Here is an 11828-nt window from a genome sequence, read left to right on the forward strand (position 1 = left end):
ACTCAAAACTTCATTTGCAGATGATTCTGTCTCATGCTTCTTGTAACGATATTGCTTGTGGGGGATGTTCCCTTGTTTAGGACTTACAGTAAGAAATATAATGTCCTGGAAACTATTGAACTGGTCATCATTGGTTACTTGACCTTATTAAATAAAACAGCCTCTTCTAAATTGTGTTCTGTGGAACATTAATGTCCTTTGTACTGTGTTCTATAAAAAAAAGTTATATCTTGAAATAGTTTTGAAGGTTCTCTCTATATATATAATATTCCCCCTTTCAGAGATTCGCAAAATACTTTGCCTTATTAAAGGCTCTAAATATCTTGCAGGAGGGACAAAAATGCTTACTTTTGTTTAAGTGATTATTTCCCAAACTTATTTGCTCATGGAAGAACTGTCTATCATGGAAACCCTTTCTTTTTATTTTTTGAGAATACATGTTACTAAACTAATATTCCATAGAATGCAGTTTGGAAAATAGTGAAATAAAATTTTATTTCTCATCACGTGTTGTCAGTACATTGATAAACGACAAAGAACTCATTCTATGCTTTTACTTTGTGAAATCAGCCTTGGCATATTACCTACATGCAAGGCAAGTGCAAAGCAAATTTGGGGGCCAGGGCAGTCTCTGGAAGATAAGGGAGGGCTATTTGTTTTCTATGCTGAAAGGGCCACAGAAACAGTAAACATATTTAATGATGCCCTGCTGTGGATATATTAGTCTCCATAAAACATTTTATTCAGCCTAACCTACAATTACTTAATGGACAGTGAGTTTCACAAACAGCTAGTCCCCAGCCTTGAACATTTATTAAGCGTCTGTTCTTTTTGGAGTGACTTTGCCAAGGAGAGTCATGCAAGATTAAAGAGATGGAATATTAAAAATTCAGCCAAGATACAACAGAGCTGCCCTGATAAAAACAACTGCAGTGTAATGTTTCTGAATTCATGCAGATTCCCATGTCCTCAGTAAAGGATACTTTGCTATTTCCCATTCATTAAAAAATTATTTGGATTGTCATGGGTAAGTGGCATTTACTTTTTTGTGTAAGACAGACCCCCTGTGAGTTGTATTTTTCTAACAAATTTTGACTGTAAAGACATAAGTAAATTAATTTTGTTCAGAAGAAAAATAGTGAGTCCTTACATTTTGTACAGCATTTGCAGTTTACAGAAAACTCCCCTGCCCCCTTCAACTATCACTTTACAAAAATCCCATGAAAATGGCAGTATTAAAGCACCACAAAAGTGGCCAAGGACTCTTAGAAGGTTGGCTGGGGCAGCCTTAGAGTTCAAAAGCTCAGTGGTCATTCACCTTGACCATCATCCTAAGTGACACGCTCTCTTGGGTTTTTTATTTTTTTATTTCTTTGCATCATAAGAACATTCTAGAAGGAAATCATAGCAAGACTGCCCCCCCCCCATTCTTATTTCCTTTGAGTTTACATGCTGAACCAGCTTAGCATTTAGACCCAGTTACAAGCTTCCTGTTCTCTGATCCGTTGCTTAGTGATAGTCATCTGTTAGATTGTGGGAGGGTAGTAAGACTTGTGCGTGAATCTGTGTGCACACATGTAGGAGCTGGAGGAGGGTGCAGTGAATCTGTCCACACAACCCAAGTGTGTTACAAATGTCACATGTTTTTATGGCTTGTCAGTCAACAATTTCATAGCAAGCACCCTTCCTTTTAGTCTTGGGGGAAAGTTAATTTCATTTGAGTTTACCCTTCTCTTATGCAGTGCAGAGACACCAGGGCAATTCAATCCTTGGTCAATCCTCCGTATAGGTTACTGCAGAGATTGTCGTTATCCTACCAGGTTCTTTTTATTTCCTGGCACAACTAAGCCATGTTATGCTTCCCATAGTTTTGTCTACTCATCTTAAGCAACACCCAGCACTTTTCACTGGAAGTTTGCTGTCAGCATTGTGGACCACAAGGAAGCCTGTCCCCTCTGGGACCCATTGGCCTGTCTCTTCCCTTTCCTCTAGCCTGGGGACATCTCTTTCTTGTTCTGAAAGAGCAGGGAGGGAAAGAAAGATTAAACTCTTGCTCCATTGCTCCCTCATACTCTCTCCCATCTTCTTCCCAAATCAAGTTTTCCTGAGGGCTTTTTCATGGTTTGCAGGGAAAGAAAAATCAGATGAACTCATTGGCTATTTTTGGTTTTGGCCCTGATGTATCCTTCCTTGAGTTCACGGAATATCAAGACTGTTACCAGCTTGAATCAGGGGAAGGAGACAAAGAGGGAACAAAATTAATATTTCAACATACTAATGTGCCACAGTATTAAAGCAAGTAGAGAAAACAAGCAGACCTGTGAGCTATGAGGTACAGGGCCAAGAGGTATTAGAAAAGTAGTGTCCAAGGCGAAGCCAGAAAACTCCAAGAGGATGCAACAGAAGTGGCAAGACACTCGACAGGGGCCCAGGTATGATGCAGCAGGACAGTAGCTGGACATGTCAGAGGAGGGCGAGAGGGTTAGGAGCCCAGTATCTTAAAGTAAGTCTATGGCAGCTGTGGCTGAGAGGATGCAGCAATCAGGTTGGGTTCTGATGAAGGTACCTCCACCTCATGCATGATTCTGTTGTGCCATCTGAAGTATCTTCTTGATTTTATCTGTTTTTCTGATGGTCTCTCACCTTGATGCCACGTTCCTTAGAGGTCGAGCAATGTACTTTACATTCTTGGTCCCTCAGCCACTAGCACAAGGCCTGACACAGAGTGAATTGGTAATTATATTTAATGAATAACAGCCAAGGTTTTCCAACAGGGTTAGCATTTGATCTTCCCAGCAATGAGTCTGAAATTATACAAAATATTTGGGAGAACCTTCATCTAGTGCTGTGCTAGACTGAAGCAAAAGCTCTAGGACCTGTGTTTTAGGGCTGGTAAGCTCGTTTCCTTGTTTCCAGTGATAAGGATGGTTAGCACTATTGGTAGCAGGTGAAAATAGGGTTTACAGATTTGTTTTTCCCTATTTGTACTCTAATGTGGGCATTGGGGTCATAATATATTTTGTAAAGATTTTAACTTATGGGGGTACAGATCAGAAACAAATCAATCCAACACAGATCTACACTCTCTGCATGAGGCATTATGAGAGAAATTGGTGTATAAGGAGAAGGCATACAAATATTTAAAAGTATTTTTAAAAAGCTTCTGGACAAGGAGAGAAGAATAATATAAATGGAGAAATAGCTAAAAGTTATGGAAAAATAAAAGCGCAAGTGCTGGAAAAACAGGAGAATGGGGGAGGGGTCCTGATGAACTAAAATCAGTATGCAGAAAATTCTATTTTTTAAAGGTATCCTAATTAAAAGTTTTTCCATTGAACCTTGAAAAGTAGAAAGACAGTTTTTATAGTGTCCTTCCTCTTTGTCAAAAATTCTTCAAAGCACAAAAGAATAAATTTAGGGTGGGGTCTAGGTTAAGCCAATGGCTTTCTTCCCAATAAAGAAGATAGGTTTAAGGACGAGAAAGATGATTTTTGAAGAAGAGCCAACATTCACTGTTTCCATTTAGGGAAAAGTGAATGATTTTTGCCAAGGAATTACACACAGCAGACTGGATTCTTTTTTAGCTTCTAAATCCAAGTTGGAGAGGTATATGGTTTGGAACCATTTCAGCTGTATTTGAAGTTGCTCAGGGACCCTTGGTGAAAGGTGGTGTGTAAATCCAAATAAATATTCTTGTTCTTTCATTACTGTTGCCATGAGTTATGTTGTCAGGGGCACAGGCTGCTGGCATAGACTGGGAGCATGAAGGGGAATGCAGTCACCTAAAGACTGTATTTCACAGCTGTAAACACCCAAAGAACTTCTGGCAGAGAATCGTCAGCTGTAAATTTACAGTCTGCAAAGGCATCCAAATTTTGTTTGGAAAAAAAAAAAACTTCTGAAAATATGTTATTCAAAATGTTTGGCTTCTCAGAGAATCTTATTTATGTATTTTTAGTTAAGCATGGGAATAGGAATGAGGTTAAAAAGGAACGTGGAGATATTGAAAACACTTTGAAAGACCTGTCGGGTTTTTTTGTTTGTTTGTTTTTCACCTCCCTCTTATGCTCATTTTCAGCTTCCTTGTAAAAGTGTCCATTTGGGTTACAATAGCCAATGAAGTTATATTTATTGATATTATCTGCATTCTTGGGCTAAGGCTGATGCTCTGGGGGACTTTAGGATGGAGATGTAAGGCCTGGTCTTTATCATTTTTGAATGTCAAGCTAAGGGGGAAAGACCAACCTATAAAAAAACACAAGGGGACTTTCTTAGAAGAGGACCTGTTGTTAAATATTAAAACGTGTGGTTCAGATGATCTCAGCTGAAGAGGGCAGGGCAGGGGGACAATGAGGGCTCTGAGAGGCTTCCTGTCTTAGAAGTGGAAATGATCCTTAGTGGGGAAATTCCCCTTGTCACTGCACCAACAGAACCACCAGGGGAAAGAAGGGTTGCTAAAATACTGCTTTGCCTTCTGGAAAGTCACGGGCACTTCCTCTTTGGTACCCAGGCACTTTGAGATGCCTTGGCTTTGGCTGCCAGGGTGAGCATGTGCCCAGAGGCTTAAGATGGACACTCTGGTCATTGAGAAAACCAGGCACCAGAGCAGAGAACTCATTTCACCAAGATGCATGCTGACTGCCGTGGCTCTACTCAGGTCCCTTTCTCAGATGTGGTGGAGCTGTTGGAAGTGGGTTTGGCAGCTTGTAAATGGTGACTTGGAAGTTGTGTGTACGGGGTGTTGGTCAGGGCAGTTGCTCAGCACTCTGTTCTCTCTGCCTAAATCTGGGAAGGCTGCCCGTGGCTGAAGCACTCCAAGCTGTCAGGTGAGCCTCTGCCAGAAGTAGGTGCCTGAACCGGTGCATTTGGATCTCATTTGGGAGGTCTGTTTCTCCAGATCAGCAACCTGTGAGGGCAACCAGGCCATGGAAAGAGAAAGACACTGAATGTGCCTGTCTCACCCGTCTGCCCACCCAGGCTATGGGGAGTCCACAGGAGAGGTCTGCCTTGTGCTCGTAGGCAAGTCCAGTCAACTGTCATTATATTGAGCTCATCCCTCCCAGGCTCTTGCCTTACTCTAAGCTGTCTCAGAGGGTACATCCTCTTCTAGTAACTCAGTCTCCTCTGGACACAGCCCCAGTGCACTGGAGCCCTCAAGGTACTCATTGACAAAGGAGTTTGTGCCCAAGGAAAGCATCTCCCACTTGTAGGCATACTCTGGTAGAAGGATTCCCAGGTTGGGCTGCCTTTGGACTGAGCGTACCTGTGGAGTTCTTACTGAGTTTGCTCCTATAGTTTTGCTTGCACTTCCTTTTCTGTAGCCCTCAGGCAGGAATCCAGTAGGGGTGAAGTGGGGGAGTGGGAACAATTCTTAGGGACACATTCTGGGCACCTTGAGGCTCTGTACTGGGTCCATTTACTGTGTCTGTCTCCCACTTGGTCAGGACGCCCTGGTGCCCTACACAGGAGGCTCCTCAACATCTCGTGCACCTAGGTCACTCTGAGAGGGATGCCACTGTGAATTCACATCTTTCATTTTCTTTTTTCTTTTCTTTTCTTGCAAGATGGCACATGTGTGTACTTGTCAGAGAGAGACAGAGAGAGTGAGAGAGAGGGAAAAAAAAAGCTCCCCCCATGGGGCATGGCCACACTACAATCCCTCATCCTCTACTTCTCCATCCTGTCAGGATCTTTGCCATGTACACACACACACATGCCCAATTGTCCCCTCAAGCTATAGGGCTGGGATTCTATCCAACTTCTCCAACTACCAGGCTACAGGGCTGGCACTGAACTCATTTCTTTTGAGATAAAGCTTAAGTGTAAGTGAGCCAAACTGACTCCATCTTTGGGTACCTTCACACTGCTGCCCTTAAATTATCTTTAACTAATCCTGAGCAGGCATTCCTTCTTAAGTTAAATTCTTTCCTGGGGTGTCATTCAGATTGTCTAACTGAAGTAGGAGTTTAAGCTACTGGCTTTTTTTTTTTTTAGAATTATTTTTATTTTATTTATTATTATTATTTTTTTAAATTTGACCAGAGAGAGAGACAGACAGAGACAGAGAAAGGGAAAGTGAGAAAGAAAGCTCCCAGATTTGGGACTAGAACTGTGGGTAGCCATGTGGGAGTCCAGCACCTTAACCACCATGCCACCTGCCAGCTCTGCTACTGGCTTTTAACAAGAGAAAGGTTAGCAATCTTTGACACCTGGGTAGGCATGTCTTCCTTCCAGGTGGTTTGCTCCCCAGCCCTTGAACATAAGTACAGGGTAGTCACATCTTCCCAGAAGTCTTGCTTTCCCCTATTGTTTAACTCCTTTAAAGAAGTTCCAGTTCTAGGTCAACCACTTCCGAATATAGTTGTTTCTTCTTGTAATCATGGTCATATTTCTAAGTGATATCTTTTGATTTGTCACTCTGGACATCACTTCTTAATTTCTTGTTGCGTAAGGACTTGCTCTTCTCTAAACATCCCTATTTTGTTGTGGTTAAGGCACTGGACTTTCACATGGCCAACTGCAGTTTGAGTCCTGGACCTGATGGTTTGAAAATCATACTGAGTGTGTGCATGGATCTCCAAAATCCCAGAAGGAGACTGAAGAAGAAGGGATTGTGGCATGACCACCCATCCTGGGGGATGGTCTCTCACTTTTCCCCTCACTGTTTCTCTCCCTGGTGAGTATATGTATCCTAAGACAAAACATTTTTTAATAAAATCCAGTTCTGCTGTGGGAGGGCACGGTGGCATGGGGCAAAGGGGAGACTGTACTGCGTACATGCAGAGGATCAGCCTCTGTTGTTCCTTTTCTGTGAGTTACCCGCCAATCCTTTCTATGGAATTGTCTGCTCTGCTTTTTGGTCTCAGAAGTCAGTTAAATAGAGAACCAAGCTATTTTTACTTTTGAAAACTATTTAAAAACTAATATTTCAATCAAAGTTATATATATACACACACACACACACATATATATATATATATATACAGTAAGGCTTAAAGTAAAAGAACTACATGCACCTGATGCATCCCGCCAATCCCAAATCCTAACACCTCATGCAACCACTTCTGAATATAGTTGTTTCTTCTTGTAATCATGGTCATATTTCTAAGTGATATCTTTTGATTTGTCACTCTGGATATCACTTCTTAATTTGTTGTCATGTAAGGACTTGCTCTTATTTTTAACATCCCTACTTTGTAGTCCCTGGGCCCCCAAATTGTAATCTCACACATTTTTATTGAATCAATCATGAGGATTTAGAATATCATGACTGTAGAAATGTTCACTGCTGAGTTCAGCAATACAGTACAGTCATGCTCTTATAGTTACAACCGTTTTGGAGTAAATAATTGTCTCTTGCGTGTGTGTGTGTGTGTGTGTGTGTGTGTGTGTGAGACAATACAGATTGTTACTTAATCTCTATGTTTTCATTTCAGGTCTACCTTCCTCCCCTAATGCATAATGAATGCAGTGACCACTGAGATTTAGGATCAATTTTCCCAGAAAACAATACTCTCATTTCTATGTGGAGTAGAGGAAATAGTGCAGGAAAGGATATTGTTGCCTGGATGTACGGGGATGGGAGAATGAGTGGGGTTGCACCAAACCTTGTCATCTGCCATGAGATACCCTCTTGCCTCCTCCGATAAATTGTGTCTCATGTCATGCATTTACTTTAGTTGCTCATTTCTTTTCAGAATTCCTTTCCTAGGTAGTCTAGCTGTGCTTTCTTCCACCTTGCAGAATCAAAACCATACTTCCATTCCTTTACTATTTTAAAAATACTTGTTAAAATCTCTTTTCTGATGACATCTCCTCAACTGGTCATTTGTTCTTATGGGCTAAAATGGTTACAGTTCTTTTACTGTCATTTGATGGAGTTTAGGACATGGTCATATTATGCATCAACCTCCATCTGCCATATTTAACCTACTCGCCTGCATTTTGAAGACTGTCTAACTCATGTTCTGTTAAATTGTCTAAGTTCCTGCTCACGTCCAATCTAGCTGTGGGACCTTGGGTAAGGCGCTCGAGTTCTCTAGGCTTCAGTTTCTCACTTGTAAAACAGCAATAAAAACCATAAACAGCAACACAGGTGCCAGTTTTGTCAGTCTCGTGTTGTTGTGTGGCTAAAATGAAATTGGATGTGTGGGAATTCTCTGGAAATTACAAAAGTGGGATGAAAATAGAAGGCATTATGAATACAGATAAGAAACAGAGTCTCTTATAATTGGCAAAGTGCCCCGTCCTCTCTGATAGTCTGGCTTCCTCAAGGTTGAAGTGCAGCAAAGGAGTAAGTCTGTTCAGCTAATAATCTTCTCATTTTCATTCAAATTCCTTTCTCTTACATCGGCACAGTTCATCTTAGCATGACTTTTGGGTTCATTCCTTCCATCACCCTTGGATACCTCCAGGAAAGTATAGACTGTCTCTAGTGTTCTCAGTTTGAGACCTCTCAAAATTTTTCTATTTAATTGCAAATGTATGCTCTAACACTGTAAATCCACATCCTCCTACATTGTCTGTTAGGCTATATTACTTGTATAAATCTTGGAAAACAGTAGAGAGAAATAAAAATGAAAAGTTAAGCACAGCCATAATTTTGTAACATAAATTGCAACTTTCTGGAATCCATGGCATTATGAGATGTACCCTCACAACAGATTATTGTGAAGATAAAATGAATAATATGAGGAAGTACTTTGTAAACCGTAAAGGCTTAGAACAAATGTAAAAGAATTGTTATCATTGTCTATCTCTTTGAGCTTTAGTTTGCTCATCTGTGAAGGGAATTGTTGCGAGTTTCAGTTTTTGCTTTCATAAGCTCACTCTAGTCCATCTCTCCCACTGACTGCTAGCCCTTTGAGATTAAAAACAAACAAACAAACAACTACAAACAAACAACTCTGTATACACACACACACACACACACACACACACACACACACACACACACACACACACACACACACACACACACACACACACACACACACACACACATATAAACAAACAGATATCCAGGGGCTCTGAAAAGCCTTATATGTAGTTGAACTAGGCGATCAACCACATGGTATATTTGAGGAGAGACCCCAAGTGTCCTACAGCCCCGCTGACCTAATCTACAGATTTTCTTTCTGTCCAGTGTCTGAAAAATCTGACTAGAGGTTAACTTTCAAGTGGGAGGGTTAGATATAAGAACAAAAACAATAGATATTATCCTTGGAATGTTAATGCCCTTGAACTTCCCTATTACTATTTCATTATAAATTAGTTCAACCTTGGGGACTGGAATCCTGTGAACAAATCCAGATACGAGCTACGCTTTATCCATCCAGTTGAGCAAACAACACATGGTTCTGCTCGTGCCTCTAGCTGGGAAATGCGACAAGATTCAAGTCTTAGAAATTTTTCTTTATAAAAGGTTCTTATATTAAATTGGCTACTAATAATTGTACATATCTGTGAAGTATAGTGTAATATTTTGACACACGTGACCAACATATGATGATAAAATCAGAGTAATTCTCCTATTTACCACCTGAAACCGTTTCTTTGTTTCTTTTTTTTTTTTTTTTTGAAACCGTTTCTTTGTGTTGAGGACATTCAAGGCATTGTATGTCCCCACTTAATATATTCCAAGTGTCTGCACTCTATGACTGAAACTGATTGACTAAAGGATGTAGAAACACAGTATGTAGATGTAAATACCAGATATAGTGTGTGTGAAAGAGGAGAGTCTGAAGAAGGACATTTGGGGAAGGGACAGGGAGGCAAAGCATTGATGGCACAAAGAGGGGTGATATTATCTGTTGAAGATATTTCGTAGTTTTATCAACAGTACTAGGGAGAAATGTTCACCTGTTGAAATATCCACTTTGTAAGACAAATAATGATGTGATTGAATGTATAAAAGAAAATGAAATGAAAAAAAAACCCCACCAAAATCCTCTCTACTACCTTTGTGAAATATGTGGCAAACTATTGTTACATAGTCACCCTACCATGTTGAAGTCTGTCATTTATTTCTCCTATCTAGGTGTATTTTACACCCAACATTCTTAATCCCCTCCTACCCACTACCCCTCCCAGCATCTAGTAATCACTATTATACTCACTGCATCCACGAGACCAAAATTTTTAGCTTTCACATATAAGAGAACCTGTGATATTAATATTTATCATTCTGTGCCTGACTTGTTTCATTTAACATAATGGCCTTCAAATTCACTATGTTGCTGTGAATGACAGGATTTCATTCATTTCCATGGCTGGATAGTATTCCACTGAGTGTGTGTGTGTGTGTGTGTGTGTGTATGTGTGTGTGTGTATCACATTTTCTTTATCCATTCACTGTTGACAGACATTTAGGATGATATTTCTGTTTTGGCTGTTGTCAAGATTGCTGCAATAATCATGGGAAAGCAGACATCTCTTCTACGTACTGATTTCCTTTCTTGTGGATATATAGCTAGTACTAGGAATACTGGATCATTTGGTAGTTTTACTTTTAGTATTTTGAGGACCACCACAGTGTTGGGTGTCTTATCACTCCGTTGATTATTTCCTTTTCTGCACAGAAACTTTTTATATAGTCCCATTTGTCTATATTTGCTTTGTTGTTTATGCTTTTGAGGTCTTTTTCATCATTTTTTTTTCCCAGTCCGATGTCCTGAGTGTTTCCCCTGTGTTTTCTTTTAGTCTCAAAGTTTCGGGTCTTGCATTTAAGCCTTTAATTCATTTTGAATTGATTTTTGTATATATTAAGAGTGAGGGTGTTTATATTTATTCTCTTACATATGAATACTCAGTTTTCACAGTTCTACTTATTGAAGAAACTGCTCTTCTCTGATGTATGTGCTAGTTTATTATTGCACTTTGGTTGTATATAGCTGAATTTATTTCATTCTCTATTCTGTTCCATTGGTCTATATGTCTGTTTTTATGACAATAACATGCTTTTTTTTTTTAAAGTTAATATAGTGTTGTGGTATGCTTAAATTCAAAGTAGTGTGATACCGTTAGTTTGTTTTTCCTCTTGGTCAGGATTTCTTTGGCTATTTGGTGTCTTTTGTAGTTTCATACAAATTTTATGATTGCTATTTCTATTTCTGTGGAAAATGTCAGTTGTATTTTGGTGATTGCATTGACTCTTTAGATCGCTTTGGGTAATATGGTCATTTTAGCAATGTTAATTTTTCCAATCTATAAGCATGGAATATCTTTTCATTTTTTGTGTGTCCTCTTTGGTTTCTTCACCAATGTTTTATGGTTTTCATTGTAGAATTCTTTCTCCTTGGTTAAACTTATTTCCAGGTTTTTTTTTTTTTTGAACTATTATAGATGGAACTGCTTTCTTGTTTGTTTGTTTATTCATTTATTTATTTTTTGCCATATGATAATTGTGCTTGCGGGAGAAAGATAGAGAGGGAAAGTAAGAAATCACCTCTCGGGGCAACAGTCACACCGCAGTCCCTTCTCTTCCATTCTCCCATTGGGATTTTGAGCATGTACACACACGCATCTGGTGTGTTTTTCAAGCCATAGGATCTAGGCCTTAAAGTGTTCATTTGGCCATGTGGGATCTAGTGCCTTAATCATCATGCTACCTGCTGGTCCAAGAATGATTTCTAGATTTTTTTTTTCCAACCAGTTTATTACCACTGTATAGAAATGCTATTTATTTTTGTATGTTGATTTTGGATCCTTCAAAATTAATGAATATTTCACCACTTCTGAGAGTTTTTGGTGGAGTCTTCAGGTTTTTCTTTTTCTTTTCTTTTTTTTTTCTCTTTAATAGGAGTAAAGTATTTTATTAAATTAAATTA

The sequence above is a fragment of the Tupaia chinensis genome, unplaced genomic scaffold (genome assembly GCF_000334495.1).
Source record: "Tupaia chinensis unplaced genomic scaffold, TupChi_1.0 Scaffold143609_1, whole genome shotgun sequence".
NCBI lineage: Eukaryota > Metazoa > Chordata > Mammalia > Scandentia > Tupaiidae > Tupaia > Tupaia belangeri.